Raw genomic sequence first — 10,836 nt, 5'->3', positions numbered from 1 at the left:
AAACAAGAAAAGAAAAGAAAAGAATAAAATTTGCCATTGGTGCCAAACACCGAATATAGCCGAGGGGAAAAACCCAATGGGAAAAAAAATGCCCTGGCTTGTCGATCTTATTGTGGAGTCGATATGCTTACCCTTGCCCTGGTAGTGGAGATCATCTCAAAAAGAACATAATCCTCTAAAGGCATAAGGAACCACACTATGCAAACATTGATCTACCAAAGAGCTTCAATTGTAGTGTTAATGCCTTATCTTTGGTTTTAGATATGTCCTTCTTGGGTGAAAATTTTATCAATTGTTTTGGAATTTGAGCAAGATAAGAGGATTTAGGCAATGAAATGCTAGAATCTATGCTCAAATGAGACTCCTTTGAAGTTGGATGTGTCTTAGGTACACCAGTTGATGATGGAATTGGGTAATAAGGAGAAATCGGGACAGCCGGTGTTTCAATACATGTTTTAGGAAGATCAACACAAGTAGATTTGTAGGTGCTCCCAGCCACCTTTCCTTTCTTGAAGAGTGTGTGTTGATTTCTTTTGCACCCACTGATATGGAAATCCAAGGGTGGCTTTTGGAATCTTTCTGATATACTCTTTTACCCCTAGCAAACCATGGCATTTTGGAAGCCAAATTGCTGTTGCACCCTCATAATAGCCTTGTGCTTTGAGCACATGTTTTGGGACCCATCGAGTAACAGTCCGAGGTTTAGGCTTGGAAATGATGTGCATCTTAGGAGGCTTAGCAACTGGACTAGATGGTACAAGTTTGTACGCATCTTTGGGTAGCCACATTGATAATTCCTTCTTACCTGGCCTTCTTTGAGCAGCAACTAGAGTAGTTGGAACATGCCAGCCATGGCCCTCACTTGAGTACTCATCAGTTATCCACATCATTTGTTTTGGAGCTTCAAGAGCAGATTTTGATTGTGGGTTGGGTAAGGTAGAAACATTACCCCTTTGACACGATAAAGCTCGTGGTGTAGCCGAGACTACCTTAACATGCAATGCTGTTGTGGATGCATTCCTATAGTAAAAATCATCTAAAAGGGCACGTGGTTGTACCATTCGTATAGGAATAATATCATATCCATCTGAGTCACAAAATTGAATTGGCTTCGGTAAAGCACATGTCGATAATGTTGCAAGGACATGACTCCATTCTAATGGATCAATTAAATGCTCAGGGAAGGGTTGTGGAATGTATGCCTCGTCTGATACACTTAGATTACCCTTAAGTCTCTCAGTGTTGAAATCCCTACATGAGGCTCCACACATCCATAGATCTTCTCGCCCATCAGACAATGTAACTCTTGAGCCCTCAGATGAAGCAGAATCAAACTCATCTATTGGAGACCTTGTTACATCACGATATGAGTGATTCCTTAGGTTGACCCTTGTGATGACAGAATCATGTCGGAGGTACAAATAATTGTATCCCCAATCTTGAATCATTTGAAATTGTCGCATGAATGGTCTACCCAATATCACTTCATAGTTTGGATGTTTTCCAAAATCCACTACTGCAAAGGTGTGCTCATATTCAATCCCACATGTGGTGACCAATATGTTCTCAAGCAGCCCAAGTGGATGTTCTAAGCTTCCATCTGCTAGCTGCAAGCGCATCCTGGTACTCCTAATAGCTGGTTTGCCCCACTTTTCCCAAATGGACCTTGTCACAATGCCCACTCCTGCGCCACTATCAAGTATTGCAGTTGAAGATACTTTTCGCACTTCTAATGGGAGGGTAGCATTTCCCTGATCGTCTTCACAAAATTTTCCTACTTTGTTGATAGGAACTGGCATAACATGTTTTGTCTCAGGGTGTATAGTACACTCATGGTGACCCTTTTGTAGCAATACCTGCTCTGACAAACATGTGGCAATATCATTCCACAACTCAGGTCGAATTTTTATCAAATCAAGCAAAGGTAAGGTACAAGCCACTGGTGCTGACAAAATAGCTTGCACCATACTCATATCTTTCTCCTTTGTCAACCTTTTATGCATGGAGGGTATCCTCAAGGTTTGAGAACAGTTCTCATATTCTCCCAGATATGATGGTAAGGTTTTCATTGTATGCTTACTTCTAGGAGAAACAATTGTTTGAACTTCCTCCTGGATGCTCAGGTGTCTAAATTTGTTTTCCGTGCCCCTGGTAAAATCCACCTCAGAGAATGGAGGCGAACTAATAGAAGACATGTTCTCATTAATTTTCTCAGTTACTGCGGCCCACATTTCATTTGCCATGTCCTCATTAGCATCAATAACTTCATCATTGCATGGGAAGATAAGGCTAGGTGGTGGCAGATTACCCCCTTTCAATTGGGTGTCAATTGGTGCAGACCTTTCGCTATGAGCTTGTGAAATGAGCTCACTTTTCATTTCCCGACTTGATGACACTTCTGGCATGGTTTCTAATGTAGGCTTAAGAGAGGCTGGGCCCCGAGGAATAGGTGGTGGTGGTCCCTCAAGTATTGATTGAGCTTCCCTAATGAGTTGCTGATGTACAGCTAGATTGATCTTCTCCTCACGAGGGTTTGGGTATTCTTGAAGCTTCTTGGGTAGCTCAGATAAAGCTGCAATGCGACTTCTATGAGCATCAATGATGGCCTCTAGAGTCTCATTCACTTTATCCACAAAAACAGAACCCCCAGAGCTATCCTCAGTCGTACTAGCCTCATCTTGTTTAACACTAGGCTCAGGTTGAGGTTGATGTTCCTCACGCACTTCTTGGGATGTAAAAGTTTTATCCCTTATGTTTTGTTTAGAGGTTTCCTGAGAACTAGTGGATGTACTTTTAGTTTGTTTGCTTCGGTTCTTCTTCCTCCTAGTGGGCTTTTTTCTACTGGACTGTAGGGTTTTGTCCACTAGATTTGTCTTTGCGTCCCTAGTTCGAGGTGTCTCATCAGTTTGTATTTCAGCGTTTCTTGTCTGTGAGATCGAGTCATGACTCTAAGTGGCACGACATCCTCATTCTCAGATGAAGGTGGTGATGGAACTGTACCTACAAGGTTGATTGAGACCTTTGGTTGAGAGGTGCCTTCCTCATGTGGTTTCAGCAGACAGTCTTTTGGGAAGTGTTCTACACAACACCCTAGACAATATCTTTCAATCGGTGGAAACTGTTGTACTGTTGTATTTGACCGAGATGCTTGCCTTGAGCGATGTGGACAATCACGAGCCCAATGGGGTTCTCCGCACTCATAACAGGGGCCCATTGGTTTGGCTTCTACTTTCCTTGGCTGCCATTGACCTGAGGGGCCTGGAGTCCTAGGTTGGTAGCCGCCTAGCAACATTAAAGAGTTTTGTTCCCCTGGTTGAACGTCCAGTGCTGGGCTTGGGTATGCGGGACTTTCAAAGAGATTATCTTTGGATGAATATGATGCGTATTCTTCTTCCACATAGCCTGGGTTTACCAAGTCTCTACACATATTTGAATTGTCATAGTCGACAACCCTCACAGGAGCAGTCCCTGTGTTGGAATTAGGGTTGCAGGAATGCACACACAACTTCAAGAAGATGAGGAAGCTTGAGCACAACACAGTAGTGTATTATGAGTGCCAAAAATGAAAGATAACAAGCCCTAGAAGATAATGGGCGTATATACAATGCACGGGGGAAAAAACCTCCTAGTGAGGGAAAAAGTGCCCCGGCGGTCCTAAGTGTGTTCACACACATCACTACTATAATATGGTAACAAATCCCCCCTGAAGTGATGCGGTGAACAAGAGCTAGCACTCATGTATAGGGAAGTGTCTAGCTATGTGGACGAATCCACAAAAGGGAGTAAGCCCAAAGCTTTGCGAAAAGCTTCGAACTTCTCACGAGGCAGAGCCTTTGTGAAAAGGTCTGCAAGGTTATCCTGTGTTGGCACATAAGCCAAACTGATCTCTCCTGCAGAGAGTCTCTCCCTGACATAATGGTAGTGCACCTCAATGTGCTTCGTACGAGCATGGAACACTGGGTTCCGCGCAACTGCCAATGCGCTCTGACTGTCAGTGAAGATGGTGGTGGCAGATGGCTGCCCAACACCCAAATCAGCCATAAGGCGTCTGAGCCACACACACTCAACCGTAGCTGTGAAAGCTGCCCTGTACTCAGCTTCACAACTAGAAGTGGCCACAGTAGGCTGCTTCTTGCTCAACCATGATATGCATGAGCTTCCAAGCATGAAGCAAAAACCACTCGTGGACACGCGTGTGTCATAACAACCAGCCCAGTCAGAATCTGAAAAAGCATGTAAATCTGGCGGCAATGATCCCCCCTTGGGATAAAACAACCCAAGATGCCGAGTACCACTCAAATAGCGAAAGATACGCTTCACTGCCTGCCAATGCTTAATGCCTGGGCTATGCATAAATCTGCTCACCTGTGAGACTGCAAACTGAATGTCTGGCCTCGTAATGCATACATAAATGAGGCAACCAACAGCTGTCTGATAGAGTGTGACATCAAAGTGATCTCCAGCATCATGAAGACTCAACTTCAAACCTGTCTCCATTGGAGTAGCAATAGGCTTGCAGTCTTCAAGGCCAAATCTCCGCAACAATGTTTCAATATACTTTGTCTGACACAAAGCAATACCTCCATCACACTGCTTAAATTGTATCCCCAAATAATGATGCAAATGCCCCAAATCTGACATCTCAAAAGAGGCATTCAAATCAGCCTTAAAATCAGCAATATGACTCTTATTTGGTCCTGTGAGCAGCATGTCATCGACATAGAGAGCAATGATTAGATGTACACCATCCACACGTTTAGCATACAAAGTGCTTTCTGTTGGACTATTCTGAAACCCATGTGCAGTCAAATATGCATGTATTTTTTCATACCAAGCTCGTGGAGCTTGCTTTAAACCATATAAAGCCTTTTTTAACCTGCACACTTTGTTTTCCTGCCCTCTTTGAACAAAACCACGAGGCTGCGATACATACACCTCCTCATGCAAATCTCCATTTAAGAACGCAGTCTTTATGTCCAGCTGATGTACATTCCAACCATTATGAGCTGCTAATGCACAGATGCTACGAACAGTGGTCATACGACATGTGGGAGCAAAAGTCTCATCAAAATCAATGCCCTTCTCTTGAGCATAACCTTTTGCAACAAGCCTAGCCTTATGGCGATCCACTGTGCCATCAGGCTTACGCTTCAATTTGTATACCCACTTAGTGCCAATAGCCTTCTTGCCAGGGGGCAAGTCACATAAAGACCATGTACCATTCTTCATAATAGCATCGTATTCTGCTTGCATAGCAGCCATCCAATTTTCTGAACTTTGTGCCTCATCAAATGAAACAGGCTCACTTTCATCGCACATACTAGAAACAGCCAATGCATAACAATCTGACGCATAAGAGGCACCATGAGAGCCAGAACGAGTGCGACTAGACAAAGGGGCATCCAACTTGCTGTCACGCAAAGTCTGCACCAGCCATCTAGGCATATTCCTAGAGCCCTCAATCTCTTGTCTCTCATCCTCAAGTGCATCATGCACATCTGCATCAGATATAGGCTGATCTGTGCCATCATTTAAAACCTGCATAGGCTGAAAAACTGCCTCATGAGGTATTGCACTTGACTGTGCACCACTGAAAAGAGGCAACAATGTATCATAGACATCACGTGAGCTGATATCTGTCTCCTTAGTACATGAAACCAAGGGCTGAACTGCATCTTCCACAAATACAACATCACGGCTAACCAAAATGCGCTTTGTTTGTGGATGATACAAACGATAGCCTTTGCTCTCAGCACTATATCCAACAAAAATACATTTGACAGCTTTGTCATCCAATTTTCTGCGATGTTGCACAGGCACTAATGCATATGCCAGGCAACCAAAAACACGTAAATGGCCAACAGATGGCTTGCGGCTATGCCAAGCCTCATATGGAGTGACAACCTGTAATGCTTTGGTGGGACACCTGTTTAGTACATAAGTGGCACACATGACAGCCTCAAGCCAAAAACCATGTGGTAGACTTTGACTCTTAACCATACATCTTGCCATTTCCATGAGAGACCTGTTTTTCCTCTCAGCCACACCATTTTGCTGTGGTGTATACGGCACTGTACATTGGTGTTTTATCCCACGCTCAGCCAGAAATGCATTAAATTCTGAAGACATATACTCCCCCCCTCGATCTGAACGGAGGGTGCCCATCTTACTTTCTGACACATTTTCAGCCATAACCAAAAACTGTTTGAAGCACAAAAACACTTCGGACTTTGCCTTCAAAGGATATACCCATGCATGCCTGGTAAAATCATCAATGAAAGTCACGAAGTAAAGGTAGTTTCCAAATGATGGAGTTTGCATGGGACCACAAACATCACTGTGAACAAGCTGCAATCTGCGTTCAGCTCTCACTGATCCATCTTTGGGAAAGGAAGCACGCTACATTTTACCCAATATGCAGCCCTCACAAACATGCTTGACAGGTGCCTCAAGCTTTGGCAAAGAAGACACCATTTCAGATTTCTGCAGGCGCAGCAAACTTGCAAAATTCAGATGACCAAAACGTGCATGCCACAGTTTTGCATTTGAAATAGCCTGCGTATCCATAATAGCACATGCTGAATCCTCTACACATTTGCCATCCATATTGAGCTTATACAGCCCTCGACATAGTGAACCAGATGCTACAATGATGTCACCACAAGAGAGATCATGAACAGTACATCTGTCATCCACAAATTTTACAACCAAACCTGTTTTGGCAAATGCGGAGACTGACAGCAGATTCTTTTTGATCCCTGGCACATACAATGCATCAAAAAGTGTAAAGGTGTTGCCATTTGCAACATTCAGCACAATCTGTCCAACTCCTTTAACGGGATAAGAGGAGTTATTGGCACAAGTGACAGTATTCCCTATGGGAGCAGACTCAAGGAAAGTGAATAAACTGCGCTGCGAGGTGATATGCTTAGTGGCACCACTGTCAAAGTACCATACATCTGAATTTACTGCAGACATACATGTGTCATGCAAAGATGGGTCATAACTGCACTGCGCATTGAATGCCCATTCTGTATCTAGCACAACATTAGCAGATTCATTGTTAGAAGGAGAGGCATCTGCAACAGCCATACCAGCCTCTTTCTTCTTAGCCTCTTTCGCAGCCAGCTTAGGACACGCTTTGATGACATGATCATTTCCCTTACAGTACTTGCAAAATGTCTTCTGTTTGTCACCCTTCTTCTCATCTTTGTCTTCCTTCTTTGGTTGCGCAGCATTTGCAGATTTCTGCTTACTAGAAGAAAAGCCAGCTTTACCTTTCCCGCTTCTCTGACTAGCACCGAAAGCTTGATCTGCGACACGCATACTATTCCTGTTTTGCCTTGACTGGTCTTCTTGCAGCAAAACAGAAACTAACTCCTCAAATGATAAGGCATTGGGATTGCCTTTCATCATCAAGCGAAGAGTGGAAGCAAAACCCTGATAAGAATCTGGTAGACCATTCAAAACAGTCTGCACAAGTGAACTGTCTGACAGGATTTCATCTGCAGAAATGAGCTGCTCTTTGAAATCCTTGATCTTTGTCAAAAAGCTATCCATAGAATCACCTTCGTTCATATGCTCATTCTCCAACTGTTTTCGGAGATAAGCAACACGAGCCTCATTTCTTGCCTGATACAATGTGGCAAGTACATCCCAAGCATCCTTAGAAGTCCTGCAGGAGCGAATATGTGGGATAATGGTACGTTTGACAGACAGCGCAATCAAGGCATGAGCCTGCGCATCTCTACCATCCCAACGAATCTGCTCTGCTGAAAGTGGTGGTTCCCGAACAGCTGCTACAGCACTTGTGCCTGCACCATCATCAACAGTACCTGTTTCTGAAGTGTTTGCAGCATTCCCAGCCACAATAGGACGTGCATCAATACCCTGCACAATATTCCATAACCCCTTTGCTACCAATACATGTCGCATCATATATGCCCACAATGGATAGTTGGTGCCATCCAACTTATCCTCAGCAGCCAACATGCGGAATACATCATTGTTGTCAGCCATGGCCAATGACTGTACTACTAGATGTAAATGCTGTCTGCAAGAGGTAAACCTGTATAAAATCGACCTGTGCTATATAGCACAGCCCAAAACAGACGAATGGGCACCTGTCCTGCAGATTTTAATCTTGACAGAAAATCTGCACAGTAGGACGATTTTGCCTGCGCAGTACTTGGAATGCAAAAACGGAGGGCGAAATGACTTCAGATCAAAATTCTGAAACGACCAAGCCCTACGGGCTCTCCCACGGCATATACTAACCTGCAGGCGCTCGTGAAACCTCGTTGCAATCGGAGGAGATGAAGCGGCAGGTGCCGGTGATGCTGCCCGGGAGGAGGAAGCCTGCTCTGATACCAATTGTTGGAATTAGGGTTGCAGGAATGCACACACAACTTCAAGAAGATGAGGAAGCTTGAGCACAACACAGTAGTGTATTATGAGTGCCAAAAATGAAAGATAACAAGCCCTAGAAGATAATGGGCGTATATACAATGCACGGGGGAAAAAACCTCCTAGTGAGGGAAAAAGTGCCCCGGCGGTCCTAAGTGTGTTCACACACATCACTACTATAATATGGTAACACCCTGGAGCAGGAGGTTGAGCACCAAGAACAGGTCGTGCTTGCTCTTGTGCCATCGGTGGCTTACGTTCAAAATTAGTATACTGTTGATACATTTGTGGAGCCACTCCACCCCTCGGCTGCTCACGTTCCTGTCTCATTCTCGCAATGCGAGTACATTCCTGTGTGGTATGAGTAAAGTTCCAAGCACAGGCTTGGCACCACTTCTTTGTGGGTTGGTTTGTGACTAGAGGAGAAAAGGTATTACAGTCCTCTGTTTTATGGTCATCGCCACATGCTCCACAAAGATGAGGACCTGTAGGAAGTACACTCCTCATTCTCTGCTACTGTTGTTGTGGCTGCATGGGTGGACGATAGGTCTGTCCCAATCTCCTTAGTACTAGGTTAGCTATCTGGTCTGGATTTACTAGCGCGCTGGACCCTGATCTTTGGTCATCACCCCACTGATCTCTAGGTTTCACCTCAGGGCCAGAACCATCCTGGAACTTGAAGTTATCGGTGAAATCCATAGCATCATGGCAACACTCATTGAAACTTGTATGCTTCTTTGCATAGAGATGTGTATGCAGTGTCGAATTTTTAAGGCCTTTTAAGAAGAGAGAAATTAATCGACTTTGGGCGGGCTTCTCATCTTCTGGGCAACGATTAATGTACTGCTTCATTCTATTTACACAGTCTCTAACACTCTCATTCTCGCCTTGCTTGAAAGAGTAGATGTGTGCTACCGTGTCATGTTGAATTCCCATCAAGGAAAAAGCTGCAATGAATATCTCTTCCAAAACTCGTAAAGAAGTTTTGTCTGAAGCCTCTAATGCCTGAAACCAAGCCAGGGCTTTTCCCTCAAGAGTGAGTCCAAACCCTTCAATTTGAGTATGCTTATCAGCCACTTGCTCAGCTCGAACTGCTTGTCTAAATGCTGCTACATGGTCGTATGGATCTCCCGACCCTTCATACTTCTTTACCAGTTTCTGAAGAGTTGATGGCCTTACTTGTCTTGAATACTCATCATAGGGCCTACGGCCTCTCGCTCTTAGTGGGAATTGTTCCTCTCTTTGGAAAGATGGTCCACATGTTTCCAAAATTGGTGTGGGTACCCTATTACCAGCCTCACCAAACCCTTCCAAAGATCTTGTCACCCGCATTTCAGGAGGTGCATTTATAGGAGGCCGAGTTGGCTCCCCTACCCTCCGATTGTCATAGTGAGAAAGATGTTGGTGTGATGTGACCTGTGGTCGCACATTTGGTGTAGGACGATATCTTGGTGCTAGAGTTGGGCTACTAGCTGTGGTCCACTTGGATGTTGAAGGTCCCTCTCTAGTGAACTCTCGTAGGGGAGGAGCAACAGTTTCTCCAAGAAAGGCTGTCTCTCCTGGTTTGGCTGTATTTGTTGAGAACACTTCCATAAATAATGGTTGTCCTTTCCACGTGAGTTCCCGAATCTCTTTCCAATCTAAGGTTCGGTATTCATTGGCCCATTTATCAATTATTCTGTTCATGTGTCCTGCACGCTTCTCAACTACCACCACATGAGCTAGAGGAAGATCTAGCTGTGGCAATTTAGTTGTGGCATAATATCCCTCTAACGAGTCCTTATAGACCTCTTGAAGTGGGTCATCCTGTAAGACCTTTGTCACAGGAATTTGTCGTACAAACTCCCATTGGCATTCAGCCCCCTGATCCAGTTTGCTCTTGCCTTTCCTATCCCTTTCCAAATTTAGATCTACAAGGAGTAAATCATCTATGGATGGCTTTGAGGACTGGGCATTGGATGGTCCAGGCATGTCCGGCTCAATGAGCCAGTCATCTCTAGACTCCCTTGCTCTGGAAAGTTCTGATAAGTCTAAGAACTCGGTTTTAGAGAGCTCCCCTAATTTGTCTACCTTTTCTGGATGGTAGGTGACTTCGTAGCGAACCCCATCTCCACCCATGTACATGTTACCCTGGTCATTGACGAGAGGTGCTCTATCAAGTTCTGAGAAAATGTCGGCGATCTTAACAAGATACCGTTGTTGTGGATCCTTAAAGATCTCAGCTCCTTGAGCATTTGTGTAGACATATTGGAGTCTCACATTGAGTGTTAACCCCATGGTGTCGGCTTCAAATGGATTAAAGGATCTTGTGGGTGTTCTATTTGGGGCTACGGGATGACTATTTGTCGGCCCTAGATTGTCCATGGAGAATGAACTAGTTGTTCTAGAGGAAAGGGTATCGGATTGGGATTCAGATAGGGTTTCAGCAAT

Source organism: Cibotium barometz, chromosome 39, assembly GCF_041138505.1.
Source record: "Cibotium barometz isolate CiBa-2024 chromosome 39, ASM4113850v1, whole genome shotgun sequence".
Taxonomy (NCBI): Eukaryota; Viridiplantae; Streptophyta; class Polypodiopsida; order Cyatheales; family Cibotiaceae; genus Cibotium; species Cibotium barometz.
Note: the sequence above shows the minus strand (reverse complement) of the source record.